At 40.4% G+C, this 16,823-nt stretch overlaps 4 non-coding genes across 4 annotated transcripts; all 4 read right to left on the reverse strand.

Moving 5' to 3' along the window:
* Window positions 1-7,913: 7,913 nt before the first annotated feature.
* On the reverse strand, window positions 7,914-7,986 carry TRNAK-UUU (transfer RNA lysine (anticodon UUU)). The gene has a single exon. It is a non-coding gene; the product is annotated as a tRNA-Lys (tRNA).
* Window positions 7,987-9,596: 1,610 nt separating this feature from the next.
* TRNAK-UUU (transfer RNA lysine (anticodon UUU)) lies at window positions 9,597-9,669 on the reverse strand. Its single transcript has one exon. It is a non-coding gene; the product is annotated as a tRNA-Lys (tRNA).
* A 768-nt stretch (window positions 9,670-10,437) lies between these two features.
* On the reverse strand, window positions 10,438-10,510 carry TRNAK-UUU (transfer RNA lysine (anticodon UUU)). The gene has a single exon. It is a non-coding gene; the product is annotated as a tRNA-Lys (tRNA).
* A 2,451-nt stretch (window positions 10,511-12,961) lies between these two features.
* Window positions 12,962-13,034, reverse strand: TRNAK-UUU (transfer RNA lysine (anticodon UUU)). The gene has a single exon. It is a non-coding gene; the product is annotated as a tRNA-Lys (tRNA).
* Between the last annotated feature and the right edge of the window lie 3,789 nt (window positions 13,035-16,823).

Genomic DNA, 16,823 nt, shown 5'->3' on the forward strand with positions numbered 1-16,823 from the left:
GGGTGAATGGAGTGCTGTGGTCCTTAACCAAAAAACCATTGAGGCCTAAGAAACTAAAATCACAAAACAGCAATATAAAAGAATGTCACACCGTTGCCAAAACAAAGGATGCTGTGGAGGTATATCTACAGAATAGCTGCATACCTAGTGTCACTGTTATATTAAGGTGTCAAGACAAAGATCAGGGCGACAATGAAAAACTACCTGTACAAATATACTTGGACCCAAGGAAAGATTGGCAGACTGCCATAGACGAACACACATTACGTTTCTATTTAAAAGAGAATACATGCAAACAGAATATTGTTCCTAAAACAGATTCAGAAAAACACATTACCACTCTGGCAGAGATACACATGGAAGATGAGCAACCATGGGTTCACGCTGGTATAAATGATTATCTTAAAACAATAAAAGCCACTTTAGCGCTTGAACATGAAAGGAGTTTCATTAATGAGAAATTGTTGCAAAAAATTATGGAGAGGGAAGAAATCCCGAAATTTAGGATTAAAAACCAATATGTTTCTGGGTTGGACAGTCCAGACTTTGAAAACCGAATTACAGGCAGATGCATGCTTAAAATTAGCATTGGGCAGAAAGCAATTTACCATAATGTATGGATAGTGAGTGGAGCACAAAATGAATTTTACATGGGCAATGACATCATGCACAGAATGTGTATGGTGTTAGATTTCCTTAATCAAAAAATATGGTCGCGCCTAGGTGGGCCGGCGCCTGAATTTGAAGACAAAAGAAGGGCTTATCATTGTGCACAACTAGTTCCTTATGCAGTCGAATTACAGATGAGGAAAAATACTATTGTTCCTGCATTTACAAAACAGTTTGCAATAACACTGAAATGCAAAAATGGACAGCAGATGAAAGGCTCTGATGCATTTGTATGCCTGAATGAATCCATAAAACAGCAAGGCCTGGATTATGAATACATTCCATTGGTAGACATTGGTGAGGGATCTGTAAAAATCATGGTGAATAATAAAGGTTGTCAGGATATTCATTTAGAGGAAAACTCCCCATTAGGAATGGCCATACAAAAATCACATTATACGGCAGATTTAAATAACATGGTGATTGGGAATATTCCTGAAAAATATGTAGATGCCAAGGGCGAGTTGCCAGAACACCTGGACTCTCAGCCCAAAGGAATGTTTAAAATTCATTCTGTGTATCCTTATGATTCAAATGAGACAGTGTGCTGCCATCAAGAGGATTGCATAATATTTAATTTAAATGAAAATGAAACAGGAAATCAGCCCATTGAAGTGGAAGCTGATATGCCAAAATATTTGAAAGTGGCAGCTCTACAAAAAGACACAGCCACACAGTTAGAGGAAAGCGCTGAGATTCCTTTACCAGAAGAGTTTCCAGAATTTTCCAGAATGGTAGAAGAGCAGATCTCCTTAGCGGATGCATGTAACAGCGATGAGGATCGACGCAATCTGAGGGAAATATTTATGGAGTTTAAGGATGTATTTGCAAAAGATGCTTATGATTGTGGTTTAACTGATTTACATGTGGCCACACTACCAGAAGGTTGTAGCAGAAATCCAGTGTTTGTACGCCAGTATAGACTACCGCTGGCATGTTTAGAATCATTGGCAGAGATTATTAAAAATTTGGAATCACGGGGAATAATTAGGCCCATTCATAGCACATCCAATACGCCTATTTTAGGTGTGTTAAAGCCAAATGGTCAATGGCGGCTATGTGCAGACTTAAGAGAATTAAATAAAAGAGTACCAGTATCTAGATGGCCACTACCATTCATTGATCAGGGCCTAGCTCAGATACATGGTTCAAATGTATTTACCACGTTAGATCTCACATCTGGATATTGGTGTGTGCCATTGGCAGAGGAGATACAACACCTATTTTCCTTTACATTTGACAGGACTCAATATGCCTGGCTTAGAGCTCCGTTCGGGTACATCAATAGTGGGAGTGAATTTGGCATATTTTTGAGAAAGGCCATGCCAGATGCAGCGGAAAGAGGGACAATAGTTTATGTGGATGATGTCTTGATAAAAAATGAAAACCTTAAAAGCCATTTTGATGAAATAAGACATGTGCTTGGCCAATTGCAGAAAGCAGGCGCCAAAGTATCTTTGCAAAAAGCACAATGGTGCAAGAAAAAAGTGAACTTTCTAGGGCATGAAGTGACTGAACGTGGGCTAAATCCACAAAGGAAGAAAATAGAGGCCATACAAAGATTAAAAGATCCTAAAAATGTGAAAGGAGTAAAAAGTTTATTAGGGATGACAGGCTATAACAGAAAGTTCATTGAGAATTATGCAGAAATCACTCAACCATTGACTAAACTGCTTAAAATAAATACTCCCTGGAGATGGGAAAGAGAGCAATCTGATGCAGTGGCTAGATTGAAGGAATGTCTTGTAAAGGCACCATGTTTAGCATACCCCATAAAGGACAGGGATTTCTTTATAGAAATAGGCTTTTCTGAACATTGTATGTCAGCAGTGTTATCACAAAAACACGATTTGAATCACAAAACCATTGCATATGCAAGTAAGGCATTTTCCCAAGTTGAAATGAAATTTAATGAATGTGAGAAGGCCCTATTAACCACTGTGTGGGCGCTACAACATTTTCGCCCCATTGTTCAGGGAGAAAAGGTGATTATTGAAACAAATCATCAACCTTTGCAATTTTTAGAGAGTAAAAGAATTAGATCAGGCAATCTAGCGCAATCCAGAATCACTTCATGGACGCTGGCATTACAAGGTTTTCCCGTAGAAGTAAGATATGGACAAAATAAAAAGAGCCCAATTGCTCAAGGGTTAGCTGACTTACATGACTGTGCAGCTGAACAAATACCAAATGAAATGGAAGTGGAAGCTAGTTTGCAGGAATTTGAACAATCACCACACAAAGCTTTTGATGAAAAAACATGCAAGGATTTGCCAACTGTATATGTGGATGGTTGTGCTTTTCACATTGAAAATGACAGTAATAAACAATTAGTGGCAGGAATAGGAAATGTCTGGTTGAAATGTGAAGGCGTTCCTAGTATAGGGATGAGGATTGGAGATAGGAGCAGTCAGGTGGCGGAATTGGCAGCCATCTATAAAGCAATTGCTACTGCAGTTGATAAAAAGTTCAGTGAAATTGTCCTGGTGACTGATTCTGACTATGCACGGAATAGCTTTGTGGAATATTTGCCTGGTCGGAAAGCAAGAGGCATGGTTACATACAACAAAAAGCCACTTAAACATGGAAAAATGATACAAGCCATAGACAAATTGGTGTCAGAAAATAATTTAACAATATACTGGAGAAAAATTCGTGGGCATTTAAAAACACCAGGAGAGGATAAGGAGGGAAATGATAAGGCAGACCATCTGGCTAAGATTGGGGCTGTGATGGGAGAATTGCTACCTATTGATTATTTAATGGGTGAAATACAAAATGCAAATGTATAAGCGAAGCTATTGTTGAAAAGTAGGAGGATGAGAGATGATGGATTTCATTGGAACACGTCATAAAGAGGGCTGAGAGGAAAGTTTTAGTGGGCAGTAGCAGGGAAAAAGACAGGCGGACATCTTTCTGCACTACTGGGGAGAAGACCTGGCTGTGGGGGTGTCCTGCTGCAGTCGAGACTGGGGAAAGCTGAAAGAATTACCTTTCCACTGGCAGAGGCAGTCCTATCTGAAAAAGCTGAGAATTCCAGGCAATGACCCCGGCTTGAGAAGGCAAGCGTTCCTTTTTATTGGAGTTACGCCAAGAGAGCCACATTCACAGAGAGAAGAATCTGAACAGATAAGGTAATTACCTAACTGGGGGAGCTGTGTGTGTGCACGAAAGTATGCAGTCAGTTTAGAAAAATGAAAGTCCCGTGCGTGTCTTTATCAAGTGCTAATGTTGCAATTTAAGTTCTGTTCTTCGCCACTATAATTGCAGTGTGTCATTGAAAATGCTTTGATTGTTCCCTTTTATTGCTGTAAAAATGAGATCATGCCTAAATGCAAATTTTATAATACAGAAAATATTTGAAAACAGACGGGTGGTTTATTTCTATTTACCATTACAATGCCAATGATGTGGGGAGATTTTTAAAAAGTGCAATGGTCATTTTAAGACAGATGTGTGTATGTCAGAATCAGTATGAATAATTGTGAGTGACTGTAGTATAACTTGTTGGAGGTACATGAGCCAACGGGAAGAGAGACTCTCTGAACATAGCTCCCTACCGTATATAAGGTAGTGGAAATTACCACAAGGCTACCACATATAGCTCTCTGTCGTAAATAAGTCAGTGAGTTTGCCCATGGTGGCGCACCAACACTATCCCTGGAAATTGTGGTTTCCCTAGAATGCAGGTCTGAGGTCTCTCTAGTGATCACACGAAAAATCTAAGCGAAGATAAGGGATTCTGGACATTGGGGCCACAAATAAAACAAGGGAATTATGCTCACAAAAATACCACCAACCACGTATACCAAATATGCAGGTCTGGGTGCTGAAATAATGCATGTCCATTGTATTATTGTTGCACATGGCCAAATCTGAATACAAAGAGTGATTATTGCTAAGTTATTTCTCGGCGGTAATAAAATACCGTCAGGCCCCAAATCTCCACAAAATACCCTACAGCCCATTTGAAACTTGATTTTCACTCTACAGCACTTCCATACATGGCTACCTCACTGGTCAATAAAGGAAATGAATTACTAGTGCATTACACACATTTTGACACTGGAGACATGACTTTTTTCAGTCATTCCGTATCCAGATATAGAGATTTGCAGCATCTAGGACTTTAATGGTCATCCACCCCACGGATTTGAATGTTTTGCCACATTCATGAGTGCAAACTTGCTCCCCAGTAAAGACGTACATGTGCTCCTCAATGCACACACTGGGCAATGCAGTCCACTCTAAATCGTCGATTACTGACATGCTCGTTTTGTGCAATGGAGTTTCAGTCAATTGGAAAACATTTTGAAAAGTTATATTTCAACAGAAGCCCAGCCTTAAAAAAAATGGATTTCACTTCTAAATGATTACATGAGGAAGGAAAGGAGACCAGATGCAAAAAAGGTGCTGTGGCTTAGTTGGTTAAAGCGCCTGTCTAGTAAACAGGAGATCCTGAGTTCGAATCTCAGCAGCGCCTGTCTGCTTTTTTTTCGACCAATCTGTCTCCCCAATATTAAAACTTTGTACAAAGATTGCTATTTCATGCTATTTAGAAGCACAGTCAGGCTTGAAATGTTGGCAAAGCATCCAAGAACTCTGGACTCCACTACCTTAGAGTCATATTGCCCAAGGTTGGGATGCCATCAGAAATAGCACATATTAGAATGAGCAATTCATATTTCCTGCTTAATTTTTTGTAAAAGAAGCAAAGGTACGCCTGAACAGTGACTTGAACCCTGGACCCTCAGATTAAAAGTCTGATGCTCTACCGACTGAGCTATCCAGGCACAGGGATCACTGCCTATTTGAAACTTGATTTTCACTCTACAGCACCTCCATACATGGCTACCTCACTGGTCAATAAAGGAAATGAATTACTAGTGCATTACACACATTTTGACACTGGAGACATAACTTTTTTCAGTCATTCCGTATCCAGATATAGAGATTTGCAGCATCTAGGACTTTAATGTTCACCCACTTACGGATTTGAATGTTTTGCCACATTCATGAGTGCAAACTTGCTCCCCAGTAAAGACGAACATGTGCTCCTCAATGCACACACTGGGCAATGCAGTCCACTCTAAATCGACGATTAATGACATGCTCGTTTTGTGCAATGGAGTTTCAGTCAATTGGAAAACATTTTGAAAAGTTATATTGCAACAGAAGCCCAGCCTTAAAAAAGTGGATTTCACTTCTAAATGATTACATGAGAATGGAAAGGAGACCAGATGCAAAAAAGGTGCTGTGGCTTAGTTGGTTAAAGCGCCTGTCTAGTAAACAGGAGATCCTGAGTTCGAATCTCAGCAGCGCCTGTCTGCTTTTTTTTCGACCAATCTGTCTCCCCAATATTAAAACTTTGTACAAAGATTGCTATTTCATGCTATTTAGAAGCACAGTCAGGCTTGAAATGTTGGCAAAGCATCCAAGAACTCTGGACTCCACTACCTAAGAGTCATATTGCCCAAGGTTGCGATGCCATCAGAAATAGCACATATTAGAATGAGCAATTCATATTTCCTGCTTAAATTTTTGTAAAAGAAGCAACGGTACGCCTGAACAGGGACTTGACCCCTGCACCCTCAGATTAAAAGTCTGATGCTCTACCGACTGAGCTATCCAGGCACAGGGATCACTGCTCATTTGAAACTTGATTTTCACTCTACAGCACCTCCATACATGGCTACCTCACTGGTCAATAAAGGAAATGAATTACTAGTGCATTACACACATTTTGACACTGGAGACATAACTTTTTTCAGTCATTCCGTATCCAGATATAGAGATTTGCAGCATCTAGGACTTTAATGTTCACCCACTTACGGATTTGAATGTTTTGCCACATTCATGAGTGCAAACTTGCTCCCCAGTAAAGACGAACATGTGCTCCTCAATACACACACTGGGCAATGCAGTCCACTCTAAATCAACGATTATTGACATGCTCGTTTTGTGCAATGGAGTTTCAGTCAATTGGAAAACATTTTGAAAAGTTATATTGCAACAGAAGCCCAGCCTTAAAAAAGTGGATTTCACTTCTAAATGATTACATGAGGAAGGAAAGGAGACCAGATGCAAAAAAGGTGCTGTGGCTTAGTTGGTTAAAGCGCCTGTCTAGTAAACAGGAGATCCTGAGTTCGAATCTCAGCAGCGCCTGTCTGCTTTTTTTTCGACCAATCTGTCTCCCCAATATTAAAACTTTGTACAAAGATTGCTATTTCATGCTATTTAGAAGCACAGTCAGGCTTGAAATGTTGGCAAAGCATCCAAAAACTCTGGACTCCACTACCTTAGAGTCATATTGCCCAAGGTTGCGATGCCATCAGAAATAGCACATATTAGAATGAGCAATTCATATTTCCTGCTTAATTTTTTGTAAAAGAAGCATAGGTACGCCTGAACAGTGACTTGAACCCTGGACCCTCAGATTAAAAGTCTGATGCTCTACCGACTGAGCTATCCAGGCACAGGGATCACTGCCCATTTGAAACTTGATTTTCACTCTACAGCACCTCCATACATGGCTACCTCACTGGTCAATAAAGGAAATGAATTACTAGTGCATTACACACATTTTGACACTGGAGACATAACTTTTTTCAGTCATTCCGTATCCAGATATAGAGATTTGCAGCATCTAGGACTTTAATGTTCACCCACTTACGGATTTGAATGTTTTGCCACATTCATGAGTGCAAACTTGCTCCCCAGTAAAGACGAACATGTGCTCCTCAATGCACACACTGGGCAATGCAGTCCACTCTAAATCGACGATTAATGACATGCTCGTTTTGTGCAATGGAGTTTCAGTCAATTGGAAAACATTTTGAAAAGTTATATTGCAACAGAAGCCCAGCCTTAAAAAAAGTGGATTTCACTTCTAAATGATTACATGAGGAAGGAAAGGAGACTAGATGCAAAAAAGGTGCTGTGGCTTAATTGGTTAAAGCGCCTGTCAAGTAAACAGGAGATCCTGAGTTTGAATCTCAGCAGTGCCTCTCTGCTTTTTTTTCGACCAATCTGTCTCCCCAATATTAAAACTTTGTACAAAGATTGCTATTGCATGCTATTTAGAAGCACAGTCAGGCTTAAAATGTTGGCAAAGCATCCAAGAACTCTGGACTCCACTACCTTCGAGTCATATTGCCCAAGGTTGCCATGCCATCAGAAATAGCAAATATTAGAATGAGCAATTCATATTTCCTGCTTAATTTATTGTAAAAGAAGCAAAGGTACGCCTGAACAGGGACTTGAACCCTGGACCCTCAGATTAAAAGTCTGATGCTCTACCGACTGAGCTATCCAGGCACAGGGATCACTGCCATTTGAAACTTGATTTTCACTCTACAGCACCTCCATACATGGCTACCTCACTGGTCAATAAAGGAAATGAATTACTAGTGCATTACACACATTTTGACACTGGAGACATAACTTTTTTCAGTCATTCCGTATCCAGATATAGAGATTTGCAGCATGTAGGACTTTAATGGTCATCCACCCCACGCATTTGAATGTTTTGCCACATTCATGAGTGCAAACTTGCTCACCAGTAAAGACGTACATGTGCTCCTCAATGCACACACTGGGCAATGCAGTCCACTCTAAATCGTCGATTACTGACATGCTCGTTTTGTGCAATGGAGTTTCAGTCAATTGGAAAACATTTTGAAAAGTTATATTGCAACAGAAGCCCAGCCTTAAAAAAGTGGATTTCACTTCTAAATAATTACATGAGGAAGGAAAGGAGACCAGATGCAAAAAAGGTGCTGTGGCTTAGTTGGTTAAAGCGCCTGTCTAGTAAACAGAAGATCCTGAGTTCGAATCTCAGCAGCGCCTGTCTGCTTTTTTTTCGACCAATCTGTCTCCCCAATATTAAAACTTTGTACAAAGATTGCTATTTCATGCTATTTAGAAGCACAGTCAGGCTTGAAATGTTGGCAAAGCATCCAAGAACTCTGGACTCCACTACCTTAGAGTCATATTGCCCAAGGTTGCGATGCCATCAGAAATAGCACATATTAGAATGAGCAATTCATATTTCCTGCTTAATTTTTTGTAAAAGAAGCAAAGGTACGCCTGAACAGGGACTTGAACCCTGGACCCTCAGATTAAAAGTCTGATGCTCTATCGACTGAGCTATCCAGGCACAGGGATCACTACCCATTTGAAACTTGATTTTCACTCTACAGCACCTCCATACATGGCTACCTCACTGGTCAATAAAGGAAATGAATTACTAGTGCATTACACACATTTTGACACTGGAGACATAACTTTTTTCAGTCATGCCGTATCCAGATATAGAGATTTGCAGCATCTAGGACTTTAATGTTCACCCACTTACGGATTTTAATGTTTTGCCACATTCATGAGTGCAAACTTGCTCCCCAGTAAAGACGAACATGTGCTCCTCAATACACACACTGGGCAATGCAGTCCACACTAAATCAACGATTAATGACATGCTCGTTTTGTGCAATGGAGTTTCAGTCAATTGGAAAACATTTTGTAAAGTTATATTGCAACAGAAGCCCAGCCTTAAAAAAAGTGAATATGACTTCTAAATGATTACATGAGGAAGGAAAGGAGACCAGATGCAAAAGTGGTGCTGTGGCTTAGTTGGTTAAAGCGCCTGTCTAGTAAACAGGAGATCCTGAGTTCGAATCTCAGCAGCGCCTGTCTGATTTTTTTTCGACCAATCTGTCTCCCCAATATTAAAACTTTGTACAAAGATTGTTATTTCATGCTATTTAGAAGCACAGTCAGGCTTGAAATGTTGGCAAAGCATCCAAGAATTCTGGACTCCACTACCTTAGAGTCATATTGCCCAAGGTTGCGATGCCATCAGAAATAGCACATATTAGAATGAGCAATTCATATTTCCTGCTAAATTTTTTGTAAAAGAAGCAAAGATACGCCTGAACAGGGACTTGAACCCTGGACCCTCAGATTAAAAGTCTGATGCTCTACCGACTGAGCTATCCAGGCACAGGGATCACTGCCCATTTGAAACTTGATTTTCACTCTACAGCACCTCCATACATGGCTACCTCACTGGTCAATAAAGGAAATGAATTACTAGTGCATTACACACATTTTGACACTGGAGACATAACTTTTTTCAGTCATTCCGTATCCAGATATAGAGATTTGCAGCATCTAGGACTTTAATGTTCACCCACTTACGGATTTGAATGTTTTGCCACATTCATGAGTGCAAACTTGCTCCCCAGTAAAGACGAACATGTGCTCCTCAATGCACACACTGGGCAATGCAGTCCACTCTAAATCGACGATTAATGACATGCTCGTTTTGTGCAATAGAGTTTCAGTCAATTGGAAAACATTTTGAAAAGTTATATTGCAACAGAAGCCCAGCCTTAAAAAAGTGGATTTCACTTCTAAATGATTACATGAGGAAGGAAAGGAGACCAGATGCAAAAAAGGTGCTGTGGCTTAGTTGGTTAAAGCGCCTGTCTAGTAAACAGGAGATCCTGAGTTCGAATCTCAGCAGCGCCTGTCTGCTTTTTTTTCGACCAATCTGTCTCCCCAATATTAAAACTTTGTACAAAGATTGCTATTTCATGCTATTTAGAAGCACAGTCAGGCTTAAAATGTTGGCAAAGCATCCAAGAACTCTGGACTCCACTACCTTAGAGTCATATTGCCCAAGGTTGCGATGCCATCAGAAATAGCACATATTAGAATGAGCAATTCATATTTCCTGCTTAATTTTTTGTAAAAGAAGCAAAGGTACGCCTGAACAGGGACTTGAACCCTGGACCCTCAGATTAAAAGTCTGATGCTCTACCGACTGAGCTATCCAGGCACAGGGATCACTGCTCATTTGAAACTTGATTTTCACTCTACAGCACCTCCATACATGGCTACCTCACTGGTCAATAAAGGAAATGAATTACTAGTGCATTACACACATTTTGACACTGGAGACATAACTTTTTTCAGTCATTCCGTATCCAGATATAGAGATTTGCAGCATCTAGGACTTTAATGTTCACCCACTTACGGATTTGAATGTTTTGCCACATTCATGAGTGCAAACTTGCTCCCCAGTAAAGACGAACATGTGCTCCTCAATGCACACACTGGGCAATGCAGTCCACTCTAAATCGACGATTAATGACATGCTCGTTTTGTGCAATGGAGTTTCAGTCAATTGGAAAACATTTTGAAAAGTTATATTGCAACAGAAGCCCAGCCTTAAAAAAGTGGATTTCACTTCTAAATGATTACATGAGGAAGGAAAGGAGACCAGATGCAAAAAAGGTGCTATGGCTTAGTTGGTTAAAGCGCCTGTCTAGTAAACAGGAGATCCTGAGTTCGAATCTCAGCAGCGCCTGTCTGCTTTTTTTTCGACCAATCTGTCTCCCCAATATTAAAACTTTGAACAAAGATTGCTATTTCATGCTATTTAGACGCACACTCAGGCTTGAAATGTTGGCAAAGCATCCAAGAACTCTGGACTCCACTACCTTAGAGTCATATTGCCCAAGGTTGCGATGCCATCAGAAATAGCACATATTAGAATGAGCAATTCATATTTCCTGCTTAATTTTTTGTAAAAGATGCGAAGGTACGCCTGAGCAGGGACTTGAACCCTGGACCCTCAGATTAAAAGTCTGATGCTCTACCGACTGAGCTATCCAGGCACAGGGATCACTGCCCATTTGAAACTTGATTTTCACTCTACAGCACCTCCATACATGGCTACCTCACTGGTCAATAAAGGAAATGAATTACTAGTGCATTACACACATTTTGACACTGGAGACATAACTTTTTTCAGTCATTCCGTATCCAGATATAGAGATTTGCAGCATCTAGGACTTTAATGTTCACCCACTTACGGATTTGAATGTTTTGCCACATTCATGAGTGCAAACTTGCTCCCCAGTAAAGACGAACATGTGCTCCTCAATGCACACACTGGGCAATGCAGTCCACTCTAAATCGACGATTAATGACATGCTCGTTTTGTGCAATGGAGTTTCAGTCAATTGGAAAACATTTTGAAAAGTTATATTGCAACAGAAGCCCAGCCTTAAAAAAAGTGGATTTCACTTCTAAATGATTACATGAGGAAGGAAAGGAGACTAGATGCAAAAAAGGTGCTGTGGCTTAGTTGGTTAAAGCGCCTGTCAAGTAAACAGGAGATCCTGAGTTCGAATCTCAGCAGCGCCTCTCTGCTTTTTTTTCGACCAATCTGTCTCCCCAATATTAAAACTTTGTACAAAGATTGCTATTGCATGCTATTTAGAAGCACAGTCAGGCTTAAAATGTTGGCAAAGCATCCAAGAACTCTGGACTCCACTACCTTCGAGTCATATTGCCCAAGGTTGCCATGCCATCAGAAATAGCAAATATTAGAATGAGCAATTCATATTTCCTGCTTAATTTATTGTAAAAGAAGCAAAGGTACGCCTGAACAGGGACTTGAACCCTGGACCCTCAGATTAAAAGTCTGATGTTCTACCGACTGAGCTATCCAGGCACAGGGATCACTACCCATTTGAAACTTGATTTTCACTCTACAGCACCTCCATACATGGCTACCTCACTGGTCAATAAAGGAAATGAATTACTAGTGCATTACACACATTTTGACACTGGAGACATAACTTTTTTCAGTCATTCCGTATCCAGATATAGAGATTTGCAGCATCTAGGACTTTAATGTTCACCCACTTACGGATTTGAATGTTTTGCCACATTCATGAGTGCAAACTTGCTCCCCAGTAAAGACGAACATGTGCTCCTCAATGCACACACTGGGCAATGCAGTCCACTCTAAATCGACGATTAATGACATGCTCGTTTTGTGCAATGGAGTTTCAGTCAATTGGAAAACATTTTGAAAAGTTATATTGCAACAGAAGCCCAGCCTTAAAAAAGTGGATTTCACTTCTAAATGATTACATGAGGAAGGAAAGGAGACCAGATGCAAAAAAGGTGCTGTGGCTTAGTTGGTTAAAGCGCCTGTCTAGTAAACAGGAGATCCTGCGTTCGAATCTCAGCAGCACCTGTCTGCTTTTTTTTCGACCAATCTGTCTCCCCAATATTAAAACTTTGTACACAGATTGCTATTTCATGCTATTTAGAAGCACAGTCAGGCTTGAAATGTTGGCAAAGCATCCAAGAACTCTGGACTCCACTACCTTAGAGTCATATTGCCCAAGGTTGCGATGCCATCAGAAATAGCACATATTAGAATGAGCAATTCATATTTCCTGCTTAATTTTTTGTAAAAGAAGCAAAGATACGCCTGAACAGGGACTTGAACCCTGGACCCTCAGATTAAAAGTCTGATGCTCTACCGACTGAGCTATCCAGGCACAAGGATCACTGCCCATTTGAAACTTGTTTTTCACTCTACAGCACCTCCATACATGGCTACCTCACTGGTCAATAAAGGAAATGAATTACTAGTGCATTACACACATTTTGACACTGGAGACATAACTTTTTTCAGTCATTCCGTATCCAGATATAGAGATTTGCAGCATCTAGGACTTTAATCTTCACCCACTTACGGATTTGAATGTTTTGCCACATTCATGAGTGCAAAATTGCTCCCCAGTAAAGGCGAACATGTGCTCCTCAATACACACACTGGGCAATGCAGTCCACTCTAAATCAACGATTAATGACATGCTCGTTTTGTGCAATGGAGTTTCAGTCAATTGGAAAACATTTTGTAAAGTTATATTGCAACAGAAGCCCAGCCTTAAAAAAAGTGAATTTCACTTCTAAATGATTACATGAGGAAGGAAAGGAGACCAGATGCAAAAAGAGGTGCTGTGGCTTAGTTGGTTAAAGCGCCTGTCTAGTAAACAGGAGATCCTGAGTTTGAATCTCAGCAGCGCCTGTCTGCTTTTTTTTCGACCAATCTGTCTCCCCAATATTAAAACTTTGTACAAAGATTGTTATTTCATGCTATTTAGAAGCACAGTCAGGCTTGAAATGTTGGCAAAGCATCCAAGATTTCTGGACTCCACTACCTTAGAGTCATATTGCCCAAGGTTGCGATGCCATCAGAAATAGCACATATTAGAATGAGCAATTCATATTTCCTGCTAAATTTTTTGTAAAAGAAGCAAAGATGTGCCTGAACAGGGATTTGAACCCTGGACCCTCAGATTAAAAGTCTGATGCTCTACAGACTGAGCTATCCAGGCACAGGGATCACTGCCCATTTGAAACTTGATTTTCACTCTACAGCACCTCCATACATGGCTACCTCACTGGTCAATAAAGGAAATGAATTACTAGTGCATTACACACATTTTGACACTGGAGACATAACTTTTTTCAGTCATTCCGTATCCAGATATAGAGATTTGCAGCATCTAGGACTTTAATGTTCACCCACTTACGGATTTGAATGTTTTGCCACATTCATGAGTGCAAACTTGCTCCCCAGTAAAGACGAACATGTGCTCCTCAATGCACACACTGGGCAATGCAGTCCACTCTAAATCGACGATTAATGACATGCTCGTTTTGTGCAATGGAGTTTCAGTCAATTGGAAAACATTTTGAAAAGTTATATTGCAACAGAAGCCCAGCCTTAAAAAAGTGGATTTCACTTCTAAATGATTACATGAGAATGGAAAGGAGACCAGATGCAAAAAAGGTGCTGTGGCTTAGTTGGTTAAAGCAAGTGCCTGTCTAGTAAACAGGAGATCCTGAGTTCGAATCTCAGCAGCGCCTGTCTGCTTTTTTTTCGACCAATCTGTCTCCCCAATATTAAAACTTTGTACAAAGATTGCTATTTCATGCTATTTAGAAGCACAGTCAGGCTTGAAATGTTGGCAAAGCATCCAAAAACTCTGGACTCCACTACCTTAGAGTCATATTGCCCAAGGTTGCGATGCCATCAGAAATAGCACATATTAGAATGAGCAATTCATATTTCCTGCTTAATTTTTTGTAAAAGAAGCAAAGGTACGCCTGAACAGTGACTTGAACCCTGGACCCTCAGATTAAAAGTCTGATGCTCTACCGACTGAGCTATCCAGGCACAGGGATCACTGCCCATTTGAAACTTGATTTTCACTCTACAGCACCTCCATACATGGCTACCTCACTGGTCAATAAAGGAAATGAATTACTAGTGCATTACACACATTTTGACACTGGAGACATAACTTTTTTCAGTCATTCCGTATCCAGATATAGAGATTTGCAGCATCTAGGACTTTAATGTTCACCCACTTACGGATTTGAATGTTTTGCCACATTCATGAGTGCAAACTTGCTCCCCAGTAAAGACGAACATGTGCTCCTCAATGCACACACTGGGCAATGCAGTCCACTCTAAATCGACGATTAATGACATGCTCGTTTTGTGCAATAGAGTTTCAGTCAATTGGAAAACATTTTGAAAAGTTATATTGCAACAGAAGCCCAGCCTTAAAAAAGTGGATTTCACTTCTAAATGATTACATGAGGAAGGAAAGGAGACCAGATGCAAAAAAGGTGCTGTGGCTTAGTTGGTTAAAGCAAGCGCCTGTCTAGTAAACAGGAGATCTTGAGTTCGAATCTCAGCAGCGCCTGTCTGCTTTATTTCGACCAATCTGTCTCCCCAATATTAAAACTTTGTACAAAGATTGCTATTGCATGCTATTTAGAAGCACAGTCAGGCTTAAAATGTTGGCAAAGCATCCAAGAACTCTGGACTACACTACCTTCGAGTCATATTGCCCAAGGTTGCCATGCCATCAGAAATAGCAAATATTAGAATGAGCAATTCATATTTCCTGCTTAATTTTTTGTAAAAGAAGCATAGGTACGCCTGAACAGTGACTTGAACCCTGGACCCTCAGATTAAAAGTCTGATGCTCTACCGACTGAGCTATCCAGACACAGGGATCACTGCCCATTTGAAACTTGATTTTCACTCTACAGCACCTCCATACATGGCTACCTCACTGGTCAATAAAGGAAATGAATTACTAGTGCATTACACACATTTTGACACTGGAGACATAACATTTTTCAGTCATTCCGTATCCAGATATAGAGATTTGCAGCATCTAGGACTTTAATGTTCACCCACTTACGGATTTGAATGTTTTGCCACATTCATGAGTGCAAACTTGCTCCCCAGTAAAGACGAACATGTGCTCCTCAATGCACACACTGGGCAATGCAGTCCACTCTAAATCGACGATTAATGACATGCTCGTTTTGTGCAATGGAGTTTCAGTCAATTGGAAAACATTTTGAAAAGTTATATTGCAACAGAAGCCCAGCCTTAAAAAAAGTGGATTTCACTTCTAAATGATTACATGAGGAAGGAAAGGAGACTAGATGCAAAAAAGGTGCTGTGGCTTAGTTGGTTAAAGCGCCTGTCAAGTAAACAGGAGATCCTGAGTTTGAATCTCAGCAGTGCCTCTCTGCTTTTTTTTCGACCAATCTGTCTCCCCAATATTAAAACTTTGTACAAAGATTGCTATTGCATGCTATTTAGAAGCACAGTCAGGCTTAAAATGTTGGCAAAGCATCCAAGAACTCTGGACTCCACTACCTTCGAGTCATATTGCCCAAGATTGCCATGCCATCAGAAATAGCAAATATTAGAATGAGCAATTCATATTTCCTGCTTAATTTATTGTAAAAGAAGCAAAGGTACGCCTGAACAGGGACCCTCAGATTAAAAGTCTGATGCTCTACCGACTGAGCTATCCAGGCACAGGGATCACTGCCCATTTGAAACTTGATTTTCACTCTACAGCACCTCCATACATGGCTACCTCACTGGTCAATAAAGGAAATGAATTACTAGTGCATTACACACATTTTGACACTGGAGACATAACTTTTTTCAGTCATTCCGTATCCAGATATAGAGATTTGCAGCATGTAGGACTTTAATGGTCATCCACCCCACGCATTTGAATGTTTTGCCACATTCATGAGTGCAAACTTGCTCACCAGTAAAGACGTACATGTGCTCCTCAATGCACACACTGGACAATGCAGTCCACTCTAAATCGTCGATTACTGACATGCTCGTTTTGTGCAATGGAGTTTCAGTCAATTGGAAAACATTTTGAAAAGTTATATTGCAACAGAAGCCCAGCCTTAAAAAAGTGGATTTCACTTCTAAATGATTACAT

The sequence above is a fragment of the Ambystoma mexicanum genome, unplaced genomic scaffold (genome assembly GCF_040938575.1).
Source record: "Ambystoma mexicanum isolate Mex_15411 unplaced genomic scaffold, UKY_AmexF1_1 Mex_scaf1, whole genome shotgun sequence".
Classification (NCBI taxonomy): domain Eukaryota; kingdom Metazoa; phylum Chordata; class Amphibia; order Caudata; family Ambystomatidae; genus Ambystoma; species Ambystoma mexicanum.